Genomic DNA, 17311 nt, shown 5'->3' with positions numbered 1-17311 from the left:
GTACGAATGCAGAACGTATCCTCTAGCATGTGACGTGATAAAGTCTTATTATTTTAATTTTTTAACCACCATTATGGTCAGCGTGAGGTTTCACTTGAAAAGTGCAGTCTCTCGTGTACAGCTGTACAGATGTTCCTGTGCACACCCAATGCTTTTTTGATTGATGATTGACAGCTTAAAAATACTTATTGTAAAAATGTTAAAGTTTTATTCAACAACAAACACATCCAGCATACACTAGTGCCACAAATCAAACATCAAAAAAAATATAAGATTAGCAAAATGTAACAACAAGCTATGAAAGAAAATGCACACACACAGTCCTGGTGGTATTTGCACTGATTGTATGTGCCCAGGTGTTGGGAGGAGAAAGCTGCTGATTGGCTGAGTGGAGGCACCTTGGACCTATTGCTTCTGCTTCATCTATAAACTGATCAGGTGCTGCCTGAACCAGGATTAAATCCAGGTGACTCTCTGCACTTAAATAATGCATCTTTCACTAGGTGGGTTTCCATTACTCTCTAAATAGGTCAAACTTAAGTACAAAAATTAAAATATGCTGAATGGAAACACGTATTTAGAAAAAAAGTAAAATATCAGTTTTATGCTTGCATGAGGGGCTATTTCATGAGATTCAAAATATGTGGACAAAGTAAGAGATGAACAGCTTGTTAAAGGTTATTAGAGATGATGTTAACACAATATTGGCTTTAAAGAACAACAAAATATACCAATATTTAAGGGACTTGCCCATCTGCCACCATTACCTACTGGGATTACAGTTCTTGAGGAAGGACAAAACCTAGTAGTAGAATTCAATAATTCAAGGGTTGCTGTCATTTCCCAACTATTTTTTAATCAACTTTCTGAAAATATCACTAAACGTTTGCACAAATCTCTTATTGAAACCCAGCCACTGTCTTTTTCTCTGATAAAGATAAAACAACATTTAGCTCATCTCTGTCTCAGCGGCAGGCGGTAAAAGTTGAAACTTTTTGACTTTTGACAGCAAGTGCCATCGCAGTGTGCGGTTGCTGTGCTCACAGCCAGCGATGACATCATTTACCATTAACACCCTCATTCAGAACAATGAAACATTCAGTTTACCATCTGCCACAGCAGGTAGCAGAGTGAAAAAGGAGCTGGTCTGCTAATATGCACATCTGAATTTTAATCCCGCCCAATCTATCTGTCTGTCTCATTGGATAAAGCATTTAATCTACAATGTGTCAGTCCACCCAGCTGTAAATGGGTACTGGCCATGGCTGGTCATGGCTGCATCCGGTCCGGGGGGGGGAGTCGACTCTTCATCCATGTGACGCTATGGAATCCAGAGATAAGTACAGGCACCAACTGGCCCTATAAAGGAGTTACGACTAATATGTGAATGCAGCATAAATTTTATGTAGACCCTGAGGCATGTGGCTTGTCCCCGGATTCTGCAGCGTGAAGCAGACGACAAGAGTCTGACGAAGGGTGGTTCCCTGTTGAACATGTTATACCAAGGTTTATGCCCAGGTGGCCTACTCCCATTTCACCTACTCAGAAATACCCATTTTGTACCAGCATATATTATACAAATAATGTTTATGAAATGCAATGGCAAGAATATTTCATGAGGTGAAAGATGGAACATTTCATCTTTCACTGAATGAAATATTCTTGCCATTACACAAATAAAAAAAAAAACATTCATTATTTGTTTTATGGAATGCCTAAAATAGATCCCTGTCATTTCATATTTATTAATTTATAAACAAGAGAAAAGGGAGTTACATTTTGGTGTGCGTCACTGGTCCACTGAGGTGAAGAGGTTCCAAAACAGTCCAACGTGAACTTTAAATACCATCCAAAATAGCTATAGTCAACTTGCAAGAAACAGTCATGTAGTTCAAAAACAATCCTGACGATGTAGTCCATACCTGATGTGCTGCATTGACTCCATGTACAAACTGCCGTTTGCTTTTCTCAGCCCAGCAAAAAATTGAGACAAATTTGTCGAACTCTTCATCCGACAGCAAGTACTGCAAATGCCTCCAGATGGTTTACAACATATTGGATTTGTGTGTGTGTGTGTGTGTGTTAGAAGAATGAGCAGTAACTCAATAAGCTTGTTCAAATCATCGTCTTTCAACAACACAAACCCTGCCATGTTTGTTTTTAAGATAAGCGTCGTCGCCGCTAGTGTGAGTGCGTGGTGGCTGTGGTGTGCACAAGACGTATAGAACCACAGTATTTGCACAGTAAATAGAACCAAAAATGCATGGTAACTGGAACAAAATGGCAAATGGGAGGAATGTTCAATATCACATGACACAAAACACCAATCAAATGACAACGATCTATTTGGGCGTAATCTCAGTTGGCCTCCTCCCAACTGGTCTATTCCCATTTTGTCTACCTGCAATTCCCAGTTATTCCCATTATGTCTACTTAGATTCCCCTAACCCTAATATAACATGAGAATGGCCATAATGTATGTAGTAGACGAAATGGGAATACTATTCAGTGTGAAAGTAGACGAAATGGGAGTAGACCTGCTGGGATGTTACCTGTACCAAAGCCATGTCTACATTTTGGTAACCGAGCTCCTGTCCCACTGATCTACATCAATTAATGTTGCATAAAATTCCTTTTTAACGGTGTTTTGGGTGATGTCGGCTACAAAGTGCTTCAAAGTGAAAACGATGCAATTATAGACGTCCGGTAATAATGAGGAGCTTCAAAAAATCCACCAAAACTAACTTCAGCATTGCTGGCTCACCGCATGCTAGCAGGTAAGTTTGGCCACATAATGAAAACAGTGGCTGTTTGAGGAGCTATTAAGAAGGTTTTCTCAGCAGCTGACAGAGGCTGTTTTAACTTTATCAAACTGTGTGTTCGCGTTGTCCATCATCACTGCTCCGGCTCCAGATCCAACTCCAAACACAGCTTCCCGCCGTGGCGTCCACTGCACTGCCAGCGCTGCTGCTTAAAATGCAGTGGAAGCAGCACGCTTGAAGGATCATGTCGAAGCACAGGCGGCACACGTATCACTGTTTTTAGAACTTAATCAGGCATGAAAGAACTCGGTACAAAAACATACAGAATGAACAGTTTTTTCCTCACTGCTAACCGCGTCCAACTTGTGAGCCTCACTGGCAGTGATACTGCCGTTATTAATCCAAGCTTTTATGAGTTCTGGCATGTCGCACCGATGATACGGTTGCTTTACAACACAGCTATTTTTTTTGTTTGTTTGGACATTTTTCTGAATACCATCTACCTAAATCCACAACAGCAACAACCAAAAAACCCGACAGAATACTTGGATTTTTCTGCGCTGCTCGACATATTGATAATAAAAATCAACCGTCTTTCTTCAAGCCACTGAGTCAAAAACCGCAACCTGATGCTTGTTTTCAAACTCCGATCCGGGGAACAGATGTTGTTCATTCCTCTTGGCCGTCCTGAGGAAGAGTACCAAATCGTGCCGTTTTCAGCCCAAATAGCTCACGCACAATTACTCTGTCGGGGATCCGTGTGTGTTGGCACAGTGCTGTGGTTCCCCCTTTTGTTTTCTTAATAATTAGCTTGTGTTTTCACAGAGGGGTTAGATGTGTGTGGGGAAGTGAGTCTTTTCAAGGCTACTTAATCTACTCCCTGGTGCGTCTCCTTCCTTAATCTCCTCCCCGGCCTCCTCACGTCACACAGTTCATTCTGTGGAGAAGAACGCTGCAGTTTTTGCACAAACCAGGCTCACTTTTTACAAAGTTATACAAACTTTCTCGTGTCTTTAATGCTATGTAATAAATCTAAGGTTTTTTTTTTTCATTCGATTGCATTCATCTTGCTTGCCTCTACTGGTGGTTGGCTCTCACTGCGGTATTGTATCACTTCCTGTTCCGGAGCACAGCGGTGTTTTTCTGTATCTGTTAGCTGTTTAATCTGCGCAGTTAGATTGATCTAGTTATCTAGATTATGATTTGTTTCCCAGTGTAATCTTTACGTGCCTTAACTAAAGCACTCCTTCTGCTGAATCACCTCTAAATTATTTACACATTATTCACTTTGCGTGTTTTTAGGAATCCGCTAGCTTAGCGTAGCTACTAGCTCTTAGCCGATTTAGCATGGCGGCTTCTCCTGTCTCTCCCGCACTTTTCTGCTCTGGGTGTGAAATGTTTAGTTATTCCTCGGCCTCCTTTAGCAGTAACGGTACTTGTAATAAGTGTAGCTTATTCGTAGCTTTGGAGGCCAGGCTGGGCGAATTGGAGACTCGGCTCCGCACCGTGGAAAATTCTACAGCTAGCCAGGCCCCTGTAGTCGGTGCGGACCAAGGTAGCTTAGCCGCCGTTAGTTACCCCCCTGGCAGATCCCGAGCAGCCGGAAAAGCAGGCTGACTGGGTGACTGTGAGGAGGAAGCGTAGCCCTAAACAGAAGCCCCTGTGTACACCGCCAACCCGTTCACATCTCTAACTGTTTTTCCCCACTCGACGACACACCCGCCGAGGATCAAACTCTGGTTATTGGCGACTCTGTTTTGCGAAATGTGAAGTTAGCGACACCAGCAACCATAGTCAATTGTCTTCTGGGGGCCAGAGCAGGCGACATTGAAGGAAATTTGAAACTGCTGGCTAAGGCTAAGCGTAAATTTGGTAAGATTGTAATTCACGTCGGCAGTAATGACACCCGGTTACGCCAATCGGAGGTCACTAAAATTAACATTGAATCGGTGTGTAACTTTGCAAAAAACAATGTTGGACTCTGTAGTTTTCTGTGGGCCCCTCCCCAATCAGACCGGGGAGTGACATGTTTAGCCGCATGTTCTCCTTGAATTGCATGGCTGTCTGAGTGGTGTCCAAAAAATGAGGTGGGCTTCATAGATAATTGGCAAAGCTTCTGGGGAAAACCTGGTCTTGTTAGGAGAGACGGCATCCATCCCACTTTGGATGGAGCAGCTCTCATTTCTAGAAATCTGGCCAATTTTCTTAAATCCTCCAAACCGTGACTATCCAGGGTTGGGACCAGGAAGCAGAGTTGTAGTCTTACACACCTCTCTGCAGCTTCTCTCCCCCTGCCATCCCCTCATTACCCCATCCCGTAGAGACGGTGCCTGCTCCCAGACTACCAATAACCAGCAAAAATCTATTTAAGCATAAAAATTCAAAAAGAAAAAAATAATATAGCACCTTCAACTGCACCACAGACTAAAACAGTTAAATGTGGTCTATTAAACATTAGGTCTCTCTCTTCTAAGTCCCTGTTGGTAAATGATATAATAATTGATCAACATATTGATTTATTCTACCTTACAGAAACCTGGTTACAGCAGGATGAATATGTTAGTTTAAATGAGTCAACACCCCCGAGTCACACTAACTGTCAGAATGCTCGTAGCACGGGCCGGGGCGGAGGATTAGCAGCAATCTTCCATTCCAGCTTATTAATTAATCAAAAACCCAGACAGAGCTTTAATTCATTTGAAAGCTTGACTCTTAGTCTTGTCCATCCAAATTGGAAGTCCCAAAAACCAGTTTTATTTGTTATTATCTATCGTCCACCTGGTTCGTTACTGTGAGTTTCTCTGTGAATTTTCAGACCTTTTGTCTGACTTAGTGCTTAGCTCAGATAAGATAATTATAGTGGGCGATTTTAACATCCACACAGATGCTGAGAATGACAGCCTCAACACTGCATTTAATCTATTATTAGACTCTATTGGCTTTGCTCAAAAAGTAAATGAGTCCACCCACCACTTTAATCATATCTTAGATCTTGTTCTGACTTATGGTATGGAAATAGAAGACTTAACAGTATTCCCTGAAAACTCCCTTCTGTCTGATCATTTCTTAATAACATTTACATTTACGCTGATGGACTACCCAGCAGTGGGGAATAAGTTTCATTACACTAGAAGTCTTTCAGAAAGCGCTGTAACTAGGTTTAAGGATATGATTCCTTCTTTATGTTCTCTAATGCCATATACCAACACAGTGCAGAGTAGCTACCTAAACTCTGTAAGTGAGATAGAGTATCTCGTCAATAGTTTTACATCCTCATTGAAGACAATTTTGGATGCTGTAGCTCCTCTAAAAAAGAGAGCTTTAAATCAGAAGTGCCTGACTCCGTGGTATAACTCACAAACTCGTAGCTTAAAGCAGATAACCCGTAAGTTGGAGAGGAAATGGTGTCTCACTAATTTAGAAGATCTTCACTTAGCCTGGAAAAAGAGTCTGTTGCTCTATAAAAAAGCCCTCCGTAAAGCTAGGACATCTTTCTACTCATCACTAATTGAAGAAAACAAGAACAACCCCAGGTTTCTTTTCAGCACTGTAGCCAGGCTGACAAAGAGTCAGAGCTCTATTGAGCTGAGTATTCCATTAACTTTAACTAGTAATGACTTCATGACTTTCTTTGCTAACAAAATTTTAACTATTAGAGAAAAAATTACTCATAACCATCCCAAAGACGTATCGTTATCTTTGGCTGCTTTCAGTGATGCCGGTATTTGGTTAGTCTCTTTCTCTCCGATTGTTCTGTCTGAGTTATTTTCATTAGTTACTTCATCCAAACCATCATGTTTATTAGACCCCATTCCTACCAGGCTGCTCAAGGAAGCCCTACCATTATTTAATGCTTCGATCTTAAATATGATCAATCTATCTTTGTTAGTTGGCTATGTACCACAGGCTTTTAAGGTGGCAGTAATTAAACCATTACTTAAAAAGCCATCACTTGACCCAGCTATCTTAGCTAATTATAGGCCAATCTCCAACCTTCCTTTTCTCTCAAAAATTCTTGAAAGGGTAGTTGTAAAACAGCTAACTGATCATCTGCAGAGGAATGGTCTATTTGAAGAGTTTCAGTCAGGTTTTAGAATTCATCATAGTACAGAAACAGCATTAGTGAAGGTTACAAATGATCTTCTTATGGCCTCGGACAGTGGACTCATCTCTGTGCTTGTTCTGTTAGACCTCAGTGCTGCTTCTGATACTGTTGACCATAAAATTTTATTACAGAGATTAGAGCATGCCATAGGTATTAAAGGCACTGCGCTGCGGTGGTTTGAATCATATTTGTCTAATAGATTACAATTTGTTCATGTAAATGGGGAATCTTCTTCACAGACTAAAGTTAATTATGGAGTTCCACAAGGTTCTGTGCTAGGACCAATTTTATTCACTTATACATGCTTCCCTTAGGCAGTATTATTAGACGGTATTGCTTAAATTTCATTGTTACGCAGATGATACCCAGCTTTATCTATCCATGAAGCCAGAGGACACACACCAATTAGCTAAACTGCAGGATTGTCTTACAGACATAAAGACATGGATGACCTCTAATTTCCTGCTTTTAAACTCAGATAAAACTGAAGTTATTGTACTTGGCCCCACAAAATCTTAGAAACATGGTGTCTAACCAGATCCTTACTCTGGATGGCATTACCCTGACCTCTAGTAATACTGTGAGAAATCTTGGAGTCATTTTTGATCAGGATATGTCATTCAAAGCGCATATTAAACAAATATGTAGGACTGCTTTTTTGCATTTACGCAATATCTCTAAAATCAGAAAGGTCTTGTCTCAGAGTGATGCTGAAAAACTAATTCATGCATTTATTTCCTCTAGGCTGGACTATTGTAATTCATATTATCAGGTTGTCCTAAAGGTTCCCTAAAAAGCCTTCAGTTAATTCAAAATGCTGCAGCTAGAGTACTGACGGGGACTAGAAGGAGAGAGCATATCTCACCCATATTGGCCTCTCTTCATTGGCTTCCTGTTAATTCTAGAATAGAATTTAAATTCTTCTTCTTACTTATAAGGTTTTGAATAATCAGGTCCCATCTTATCTTAGGGACCTCATAGTACCATATCACCCCAATAGAGCGCTTCGCTCTCAGACTGCAGGCTTACTTGTAGTTCCTAGGGTTTGTAAGAGTAGATTGGGAGGCAGAGCCTTCAGCTTTCAGGCTCCTCTCCTGTGGAACCAGCTCCCAATTCAGATCAGGGAGACAGACGCCCTCTCTACTTTTAAGATTAGGCTTAAAACTTTCCTTTTTGCTAAAGCTTATAGTTAGGGCTGGATCAGGTGACCCTAAACCATCCCTTAGTTATGCTGCTATAGACGTAGACTGCTGGGGGGTTCCCATGATGCACTGTTTCTTTCTCTTTTTGCTCTGTATGCACCACTCTGCATTTAATCATTAGTGATCGATCTCTGCTCCCCCTCCACAGCATGTCTTTTTCCTGGTTCTCTCCCTCAGCCCCAACCAGTCCCAGCAGAAGACTGCCCCTCCCTGAGCCTGGTTCTGCTGGAGGTTTCTTCCTGTTAAAAGGGAGTTTTTCCTTCCCACTGTAGCCAAGTGCTTGCTCACAGGGGGTCATTTTGACCGTTGGGGTTTTACATAATTATTGTATGGCCTTGCCTTACAATATAAAGCGCCTTGGGGCAACTGTTTGTTGTGATTTGGCGCTATATAAAAAAATTGATTGATTGATATAATAACTGTAATTTGTACCAGTGTCTTCCACCATGCTTCATAGTGTAAGAACAACTGTAAAATAAACATGAATAAATATCAATTAATCTCTCGTCTGTCGTGGGATCATTTATTAGGTACACCTGTTCAATGGCTTGTTACCACAAATCACGCTAATCAGCCAATCACATGGCAGCAACTCAATGCATTTAGGCATCTAGACATGGTGAAGACAACTTGCTGAAGTTCAGAGCATCAGAACGGGGAAGAAAGGGGATTGAAAGCAGCATGGTTGTTGGTGCCAGACAGGCTGGCCTAAGTATTCGCAAACTGCTGATCTACTGGGATTTTCACCAACAACAATCTTTAGGGTTTCCAGAGAATGGTCCGAAAAAGAGAAAATATCCAGTGAGTAGCAGTTATGTGGATGAAAATACCTTGCTGATGTCAGAGGTCAGAGGAGAATGGGCAAACTGGTTGAATAGGCGGCTGTGTGATGCCATCATGTCAATATGGACCAACATCTCTGAGGAATGTTTCCAACACCTTGTTGAATCTATACTACGAAGAACTAAGGCAGTTCTGAAGGTAAAAGGGGATCTGACCGAGTACTACCAAGGTGAACCTAATAAAGCGACTTTAATTCAAGAAAATATCAAATCTAGGCTTCAGTCTCCCATGTGTCTTCTGGCAAACACACTTTTCTGTGAGAATAATCCTTCTCTGTACCACTCGACTAGTAATGAAGAACTAATGTTCTTATATGATGCAACAGAAAAAAGTTGCACTGTGAGCAATTTATTCAATCACAGCCACCAGTGCCTAGAACACATTTAGAGTTGTTACTGCATGGAGACTTGGTGGCTTCTCTCACTGAAGTCTTTACAGGTTGACTCAGCTTTTCAGATCTGAAACTCCATAATGAGTGATTTGGATACATTCATGGATCCATCCCCCCACACATAAGGAGGTGATGGCCTGGAACAGGTGAAGGGTCCAGACGGTGCGGGTTTTCCTTGCTAACATTCATCTCCGCAGGTGATTTCACAGGTGATCAGGCTTTAATTTGATCGATTACAAGGAAAACCTGCACGGTCTTAGTGCTCATTATCCACGTCTGGTTCGAGAGGTTAAAGCTGCAGTTTTGTGGCCACAAAATAGTCAGTTTGATTCCCTGTTATACCGGAAAATCATTAAAGTTCCTTGGGTAAGGTCCATAATCCCTAAATTGCTCCTAGTGTGCAGTTGAGTGCCTTGTATGACAGCACACTGACTTATAAATGAATATGAGGCATCATTGTAAAGCACTTTCAGTGTCTGCATCAGATGGAAAAATGTCACTAAAACCTTTGATTCACATACAGTATATTTTACTATGTGAAAGCATTTTTGTTTTGTGATTCAATAACTACACTTTCTTAAGTATTCAAATTATATAAAAATGGTTCATTTATTTCTTAACATATGTTAAATTTTGTCCTTAAAATTCAGGTGTGTCAATAAGTTTGAGTCAGACTGCACTCATACATCATTTAATCCATTAGTGCAGAGGGAGGGGCCATCCATTAATGGAAAGTTGGTGGGGCGGGGTGGGGAGTGGGGTCCCCATCTGTGATTAAGTGTCCTTGAGCAAACTCCTTGCTTGAATTGCATAAGTATGTGGATGTGACTGGAAGATGGCTGTGGATGAAAATGCCTGAAGAATAATAAAATGTAAACGCAACACTTTTGGGGGCGATTTGTGGATCTGCTAACCCATCCCACCAAACCAATCTTAACCAGTTACCTCATCAGTGTACCGGCTGATGGAGACTCTACAGTCAACCTCGTAGGCCTGTGTTTAGTAAAATCATCATCTCCCATCATTCACAGATATGGAAAGTGGCTGACGTTATAGTCTCGGAGGAAATCTGTGTGTTAGTCCCACTTTCAAACGTTAGACAAGCTGCAATGTTAACATCTCGCTGCTAGTTAGTGTTAGCTTCCAATTAAAAGCCCCTGGTCCCTGTCTGGTGCTGGAGGTAGGCTCCACCCTACCTACTTCCGACGGCAGGATTAGAGTTCGATGTACCGAGATGTTGTCAGGAGTGTGTGTGTATATATACAACCCATGGCAAAAATTATGGAATCACCGGCCTCGGAGGATGTTCATTCAGTTGTTTAATTTTGTAGAAAAAAAGCAGATCACAGACATGACACAAAACTAAAGTCATTTCAAATGGCAACTTTCTGGCTTTAAGAAACACTATAAGAAATCAAGAAAAAAATATTATGGCAGTCAGTAACGGTTACTTTTTTAGACCAAGCAGAGGCAAAAAATATGGAATCACTCAATTCTGAGGAAAAAAATTATGGAATCACCCTGTAAATTTTCATCCTCAAAACTAACACCTGCATCAAATCAGATCTGCTCGTTGACATTGACCCTGTGCCATGACATTGACCCTACGTGTCTTTTTGCAAGGAATGTTTTCGCAGTTTTTGCTCTATGGCAAGATGCATTATCATCTTGAAAAATGATTTCATCATCCCCAAACATCCTTTCAATTGTCCAAAATATCAACGTAAACTTGTGCATTTATTGATGATGTAATGACAGCCATCTCCCCAGTGCCTTTACCTGACATGCAGCCCCATATCATCAATGACTGTGGAAATTTACATGTTCTCTTCAGGCAGTCATCTTTATAAATATCATTGGAACGGCACCAAACAAAAGTTCCAGCATCATCACCTTGCCCAATGCAGATTCGAGATTCATCACTGAATATGACTTTCATCCAGTCATCCACAGTCCACGATTGCTTTTCCTTAGCCCATTGTAACCTTGTTTTTTTTCTGTTTAGGTGTTAATGATGGCTTTCTTTTAGCTTTTCTGTATGTAAATCCCATTTCCATTAGGTGGTTTCTTACAGTTCGGTCACAGACGTTGACTCCAGTTTCCTCCCATTCGTTCCTCATTTGTTTTCTTGTGCATTTTCAATTTTTGAGACATATTGCTTTAAGTTTTCTGTCTTGACGCTTTGATGTCTTCCTTGGTCTACCAGTATGTTTGCCTTTAACAACCTTCTCATGTTGTTTGTATTTGGTCCAGAGTTTAGACACAGCTGACTGTGAACAACCAACATCTTTTGCAACATTGCATGATGATTTACTCTCTTTTAAGAGTTTGATAATCCTCTCCTTTGTTTCAATTGACATATCTTCATGTCAGTCCACTTGGTGCAACAGCTCTCCAAGGTGTGTTCACTCCTTTTTAGATGCAGACTAACGAGCAGATATGATATGATGCAGGTGTTAGTTTTGGGGATGAAAATTTACAGGGTGATTCCGTAATTTTTTCCTCAGAACTGAGTGATTCCATATTTTTTTCCTCTGCTTGGTCTAAAAAAGTAACCATTACTGACTGCCACAATCTTTTTTCTTGATTTCTTATAGTGTTTCTTAAAGCCAGAAAGTTGCCATTTGAAATGACTTTAGTTTTGTGTCATGTCTGTGATCTGCTTTTTTTCTACAAAATTAAACAACTGAATGAACATCCTCCGAGGCCGGTGATTCCATAATTTTTGCCAGGGGTTGTGTATGTATATATATATATATATATATATATATATATATATATATATATATATATATATATATATATATATTATATGGAATAAATGTTTAACAGTTTCTGGTCTCCTGGGTCTTAATGGCACAACTTCCCCCATGACATCACAGACCACAAAATGATGAATATTTGACATGATCTGCTGCACAGTAATTTAAAAATGGAAACTCAAAAACAATGTCATAGTCCAGAAAAGTGATCTATGATTCATTATAAAGGTTTCTATGACTATCGCCTGCATAGAGTTGAGCTGGACATGAGCAGAGCACAGTTCAAAACACAATAAATCCTCATTTATTTTATTTTGTGCTGAGTTTGTGTACCTGATTCTGGTTCTTGCAGGAATGAAGCTATGAACTGGCACAACACTGGTGGAAAGAAGCTCATCTTATGGATTAAACCACAGATTTATATCACTAATATCATCAGTCATTATTATTGACAAATCAATAATCATATTAATCTGCAGTGTTTGAAGGTGTTACATCAAAGGTTTTCTCAGTGTGTCTGGTGCGTTTCCAACACATGAGCGTCCACCATAAACACGTCACTTCATGGCGGCTCCGTTTGCTCAGAGGTCGATGCACTCTGTGTGAGCTTATATCATCGATTTTTCAGCCGCCTCAAATCACTTCGACACCGGATGGGAACTGTTCACACGACCCCTGCTAATTAAACTGAAGCCAGGATGTGATAAAACACACACACAGGAGCACCGCTCAGCTGGGAGACAAACCTTTAACATGTTACAGAAGAACCGTGAGGGGAAGGTCACAGGGTCAAACCCTGAACCGCGGGGGACACACATCACTAAAAGTTTCTGCACAGGCAGCACTCAGGAACTCAAATCTTACTCCAAATATGTACTTGGGTACGGGTGCTTGGACAACCTGTGACAAAAATCCAATAAAAATGTGACCAATTAACCTAAACGTTTACAGAAATGTAATCTTTTCTGAATTTGAGTGTCAAGAGGGAAATGCAACTTTTTCCCCATTTGAATATGATCCAATGTCAAATCTGATCCCTAACACACGCACACGCACACACACACAGATCGGTGTGTCACACCTGCACCGGCTGGCAGGGTGATAAACGATGTTGCTTTAAACTTTGGAGACCATCGTTTTTTGGGACCCTCCATTGAAGTATAATGGGGCCCTTTGAAGGCGAGTGCGCTGCGGACAAAGGCTGCCCTCTGTCTGGTGTTTGGAAAGAAGGCGAAACTATCCCGCGATTAGCTAACGACACATTCTGCTTTGATTAGCCGTAATGGTAGAAAGCAGCCCGCTGACATTATGGCTGAAGGTTTCTCAGCTTTTAGTGGTCAAAATGAATAAATCACTTTAATCCTGACATTCTGCTGCAGCTTTCAGAGCAGATCTGGAAAAAAATATTTCTACTTCTTATTATCACATGACAGATGGGAGCACATTTGGGACAGCTTAGGCTCTTCAGTCATCGCCGGGCCAGAAATCTTTGCAAAATACTCTCCATATCAGACACCGGGGCCATCTATTCATGCTCGTGTGGAGAAGACGTCAGCAGATCCTCTTACCACCTCGCTTATCAGATCAGGCTGCTCCTTCTTATTTGTCTTTTAGGCCTGAAGCGATAAAGTGACGTGAGAATGACAGTCTAGACTGCAGCTGTCTGAGTACGAGGCATTCCATACGTCCACTGAAACACCACGTGCAAAACTACACATGCACACATACGTAGGTTTGTACACAGCAGAATAAAAACAGAACATGAACAAAAAGAACTTGGTATTGATTTTTACGAGGGCGCATCTTCATTTCTTCACGAAGGAGGATTTGTTGCAGAGCCGCATTACTTTTCACAATAGTATTTTGCGTTTCTCAATATTTTGAGGGGTCGGTGCCCTCGCGCCCTCTAGTGATCAGCCGCCCCTGCTTAGTTGTGAATCTAAGCATGAAGTGGCTGTGCATTAGGTCAGGATTAGCCTGCACAATTTATGTTTTTGAATATTTTTTTATGCATTTAATTGCAGCACTGATTTCTTTCCATGATTCAAGAGTCCCATTTATAAACAATGCATTGACTGTATTTCTTGTGCATGTTTAAGTTATGAATAGAAAGCACAAAGTAGCACAGACAGTAATAAGACTGAATGACGTACATTCATTAAAAGACATGAAAATCCACTCCAAACCTGCAGGGGGCACAGAATGGACACAAATCCTTTCGTTCTAGGAAATCTCAATACTTGAAACAACAAAACTGTATGATCTTTTTATAAAATTATTAACTCCAGATTACTATTATTTACATTATTAAATACAGAGGTTGTGTCTCAGTTCAGAGGCTGCATCCTTCAAAGGCTGTGTTCTCTGAAGATATGGCCTTCCGAGACCACAGAAGCCGAACCATCTGTTCTGAAATGACACAGTCCAGCACACTGAGCGTTTTGCAATCAAGTCATTAGCTCATCCTTGCAATATCCCCTATTGCCTAGCAACCTTGACAGCTGCACACGAAAGCTAACGTAGTGATCGTAATTCTTAGTTATTATTTTTGACTACTACTTTATACTTTATTTATAAGCATTACTTATTTATTGTTGTATCATATAGGATAGACCTGTTCTATCTTTGATTTGGGGGTGAAGAAGGTTATAGTCATTGGCCGTATTCCAAGGAGAATTCAAAATGACACAGCCTAGTCGCGACACTATGACATATGTGATCCACAAATGCAGCCTTCGAAGGATGCCGCCCCTGAATTGAGACACAGGCAGAGACTCAACTGCCATATAACAGACAGACCTCCCTCACAGGAGTGGAACACAACAGACTGGATCGCTATTTGGCATCGTTTATGGTCAGAACTACGACGGTATCTGATCATTATCAAACCTCCGACTTTCGTTCTTGATTAATGAGAAAACTCTTTTGAAACGCTTTCGCTTTCATCTGTCTTGTGCCGGTCCAAGAATTTCACCTCTAGCGGCACAATATGAATACCTCCAGCTGTCCCTCTTAATCATGGCCCCAGTTCAGAGAAAGAAAACACACAAAATAGAACCGGAGTCCTATTCCATTATTCCTAGCTGGGGTATTCATTCAGGTGACCGGGACTGCTTTGAATACTCGAATTTTTTCAAAGTAAATACTTCAGACCCCACGGGACACTCAGCTAAGAGCATCGAGGGGGTGCCAAGAGGCAGGGGCTGGGACAGATGGCAGCTCACCTCGCAGCAGGCCATCAGCTCAATCCCGAGATCCAACTACGAGATTTTTAAATGCAGCAAATTTTGCACACCTATCAAGGCTCTTCACATACTCATACATCATTTGGCATGACCAAATCGGCAGGCCTTTGTGAATAAACAGCGGTAAAGACAACAATATCAACAATGGTTGTGAGTGCGCGTACAGTTTGTTTTCAGCGGCGATCCAAAATGGCGGCGGGAGTGACATAGGCCCGACCGCAACTATTGTAAGTTGTATGGTATTTGGTGATGTAGTCTAGCTTTTCCAACAACCAAAATTACGTTCTCCAGTGATGTCATGGTTATGTGAAACCACCTCGTAATTATGGCGATGCGCTATAAAAGTTCATTGAAGCTCAACATTAACTACAAACATGCCTTCATTTCATCCATATCTGTTTGCAGATATGAACGAAATGGAGCAATACCACCAGAAAGCATGTGAAAAAGAACTCAAAGACAGTTAACAATGGTTTAATATTTTGACGAGTTTATTTTTTGATTGCTAGATAGACATATGATATTGTCATGAAGCATTTAATGGCCACACACACCACATCCATCTACACCGCTACTTATGCTTTTGTCTCTTTTACAGGAGAAAGATCACGACTTCTTCACCCGTCACCATGTTTGCTGTTAAAAGCTTTCAAGGGGGTCTGCAGTGCCATCTAGTGGCTGCTTTACTTAACCTCATGCAATCAGCTCAACTCTCCACTCTTTTGGGCACCAGGTGCTTCTTTTTCCACTGTCAATTTTACAGCCCCGAACTCTCATGGCAATGTCCCGTGAAAATGCCATGGCACCATCGTCAACGTGACAAACCAAAGAAGAAGACAGTAACAAACACTAAGCAGTGAATGATTTAGCATTTGTGATACAGTACAAATATGCATGCGTAGTGATAACTTTAAAAATGGCGATTCCAAAAACAGGACCGGGTACTAGGTGCCAGGGTTGGCCAATGTGGAAAAGCACCATATGTAGGAAATGATGATTACACTGTTTGAAAAGCACAAACAGATTTGTAAATGGAAGATAAATGGAAGCGCCAGTGTTCAGGTTAAGGGCTCAAAGGGTGGGTTTGTAAAGAGGGGTTTGACCATCAAGACAAGTCAATACCTTCATATTTGCCGTTTCCAAAAGCACCAGATTGTGATTGGTTTACAGCGGGTTCTGTTTCTTCCACTTCCATTCAGAGCAGAATCATGGTTAAAAAGGCGGAGTGATACCCTCTGAGTGCACTTCTGGTTTTGTTGGTTTCAGCTGAAGGTCACACCGCCAACGTTCACTCACTGAAAATCATATTCATCTGCACCGTTTCCCCGTCAGAAAAACTTTTCCTCCTCCTCGGTGAAACAGAGTTACTGCCTAATCTGACAAACCCCAAAGGAGGGCCGCAACCAAAACAAGGGAGTTCAAGTAACCATGCAGTGATGTTGTGTGTTGTGGTGGCCGTTATTCACACCACCGCAGCATCACGTAACACTTCCACAACAGTTAACGTCTGTCGCTGAATTGTTGTCGTTTTCTGATGTGATAAGAGTGATTACAGGCCAGATCTGAGAACTACTGTGTGACCACAAGAAAAACAAACTCAACCTGAAACCACACAACAGGTCTGAGCCGTTGTGTTAGACTGCCCCCATGTGGCCACTTGGAGGAACTTCATTCACAAACTTTGTTATAGTGAGTGAAGAACCTTCTGTCTGGGGATTCCCACAAGAAATATGATTTTTAAAGTATTAGTCTTATTGGAGGGGAAACAACACTCAATGCATAAAATAAATGGAGCATTATTAAAGCTACAGTGTGTAGGATTTAGGTGTGTTTATTAGCAGAAATAGAACATAGTATTCATAACCATCTGTTTATTTGTGTAATTATCGGTAACAATGAATTCATGTGTTTTAGAACGAGGCCTTTAAATTTACATGGGAGCGGGCCCCCTCATGGAGGCCGCCATGTTGCACCGCCATATTGATACAATAGGCTAAAAGG

General features: G+C 41.2%; 1 long non-coding RNA gene across 1 annotated transcript in view; it reads right to left on the bottom strand.

Moving 5' to 3' along the window:
• Positions 1-2351, bottom strand: part of LOC117522921 — a 1044039-nt gene extending 1041688 nt beyond the window's left edge. The window contains exon 1 of the long non-coding RNA XR_004564374.1: positions 2278-2351. This is a non-coding gene — a long non-coding RNA (uncharacterized LOC117522921). The remainder of the gene's footprint in view (positions 1-2277) is intronic.
• Positions 2352-17311: the final 14960 nt, after the last annotated feature.

The sequence above is a fragment of the Thalassophryne amazonica genome, chromosome 13 (genome assembly GCF_902500255.1).
Source record: "Thalassophryne amazonica chromosome 13, fThaAma1.1, whole genome shotgun sequence".
NCBI classification, from domain to species: Eukaryota; Metazoa; Chordata; class Actinopteri; order Batrachoidiformes; family Batrachoididae; genus Thalassophryne; species Thalassophryne amazonica.
This window is presented reverse-complemented; position numbering and strand designations above follow the sequence as displayed.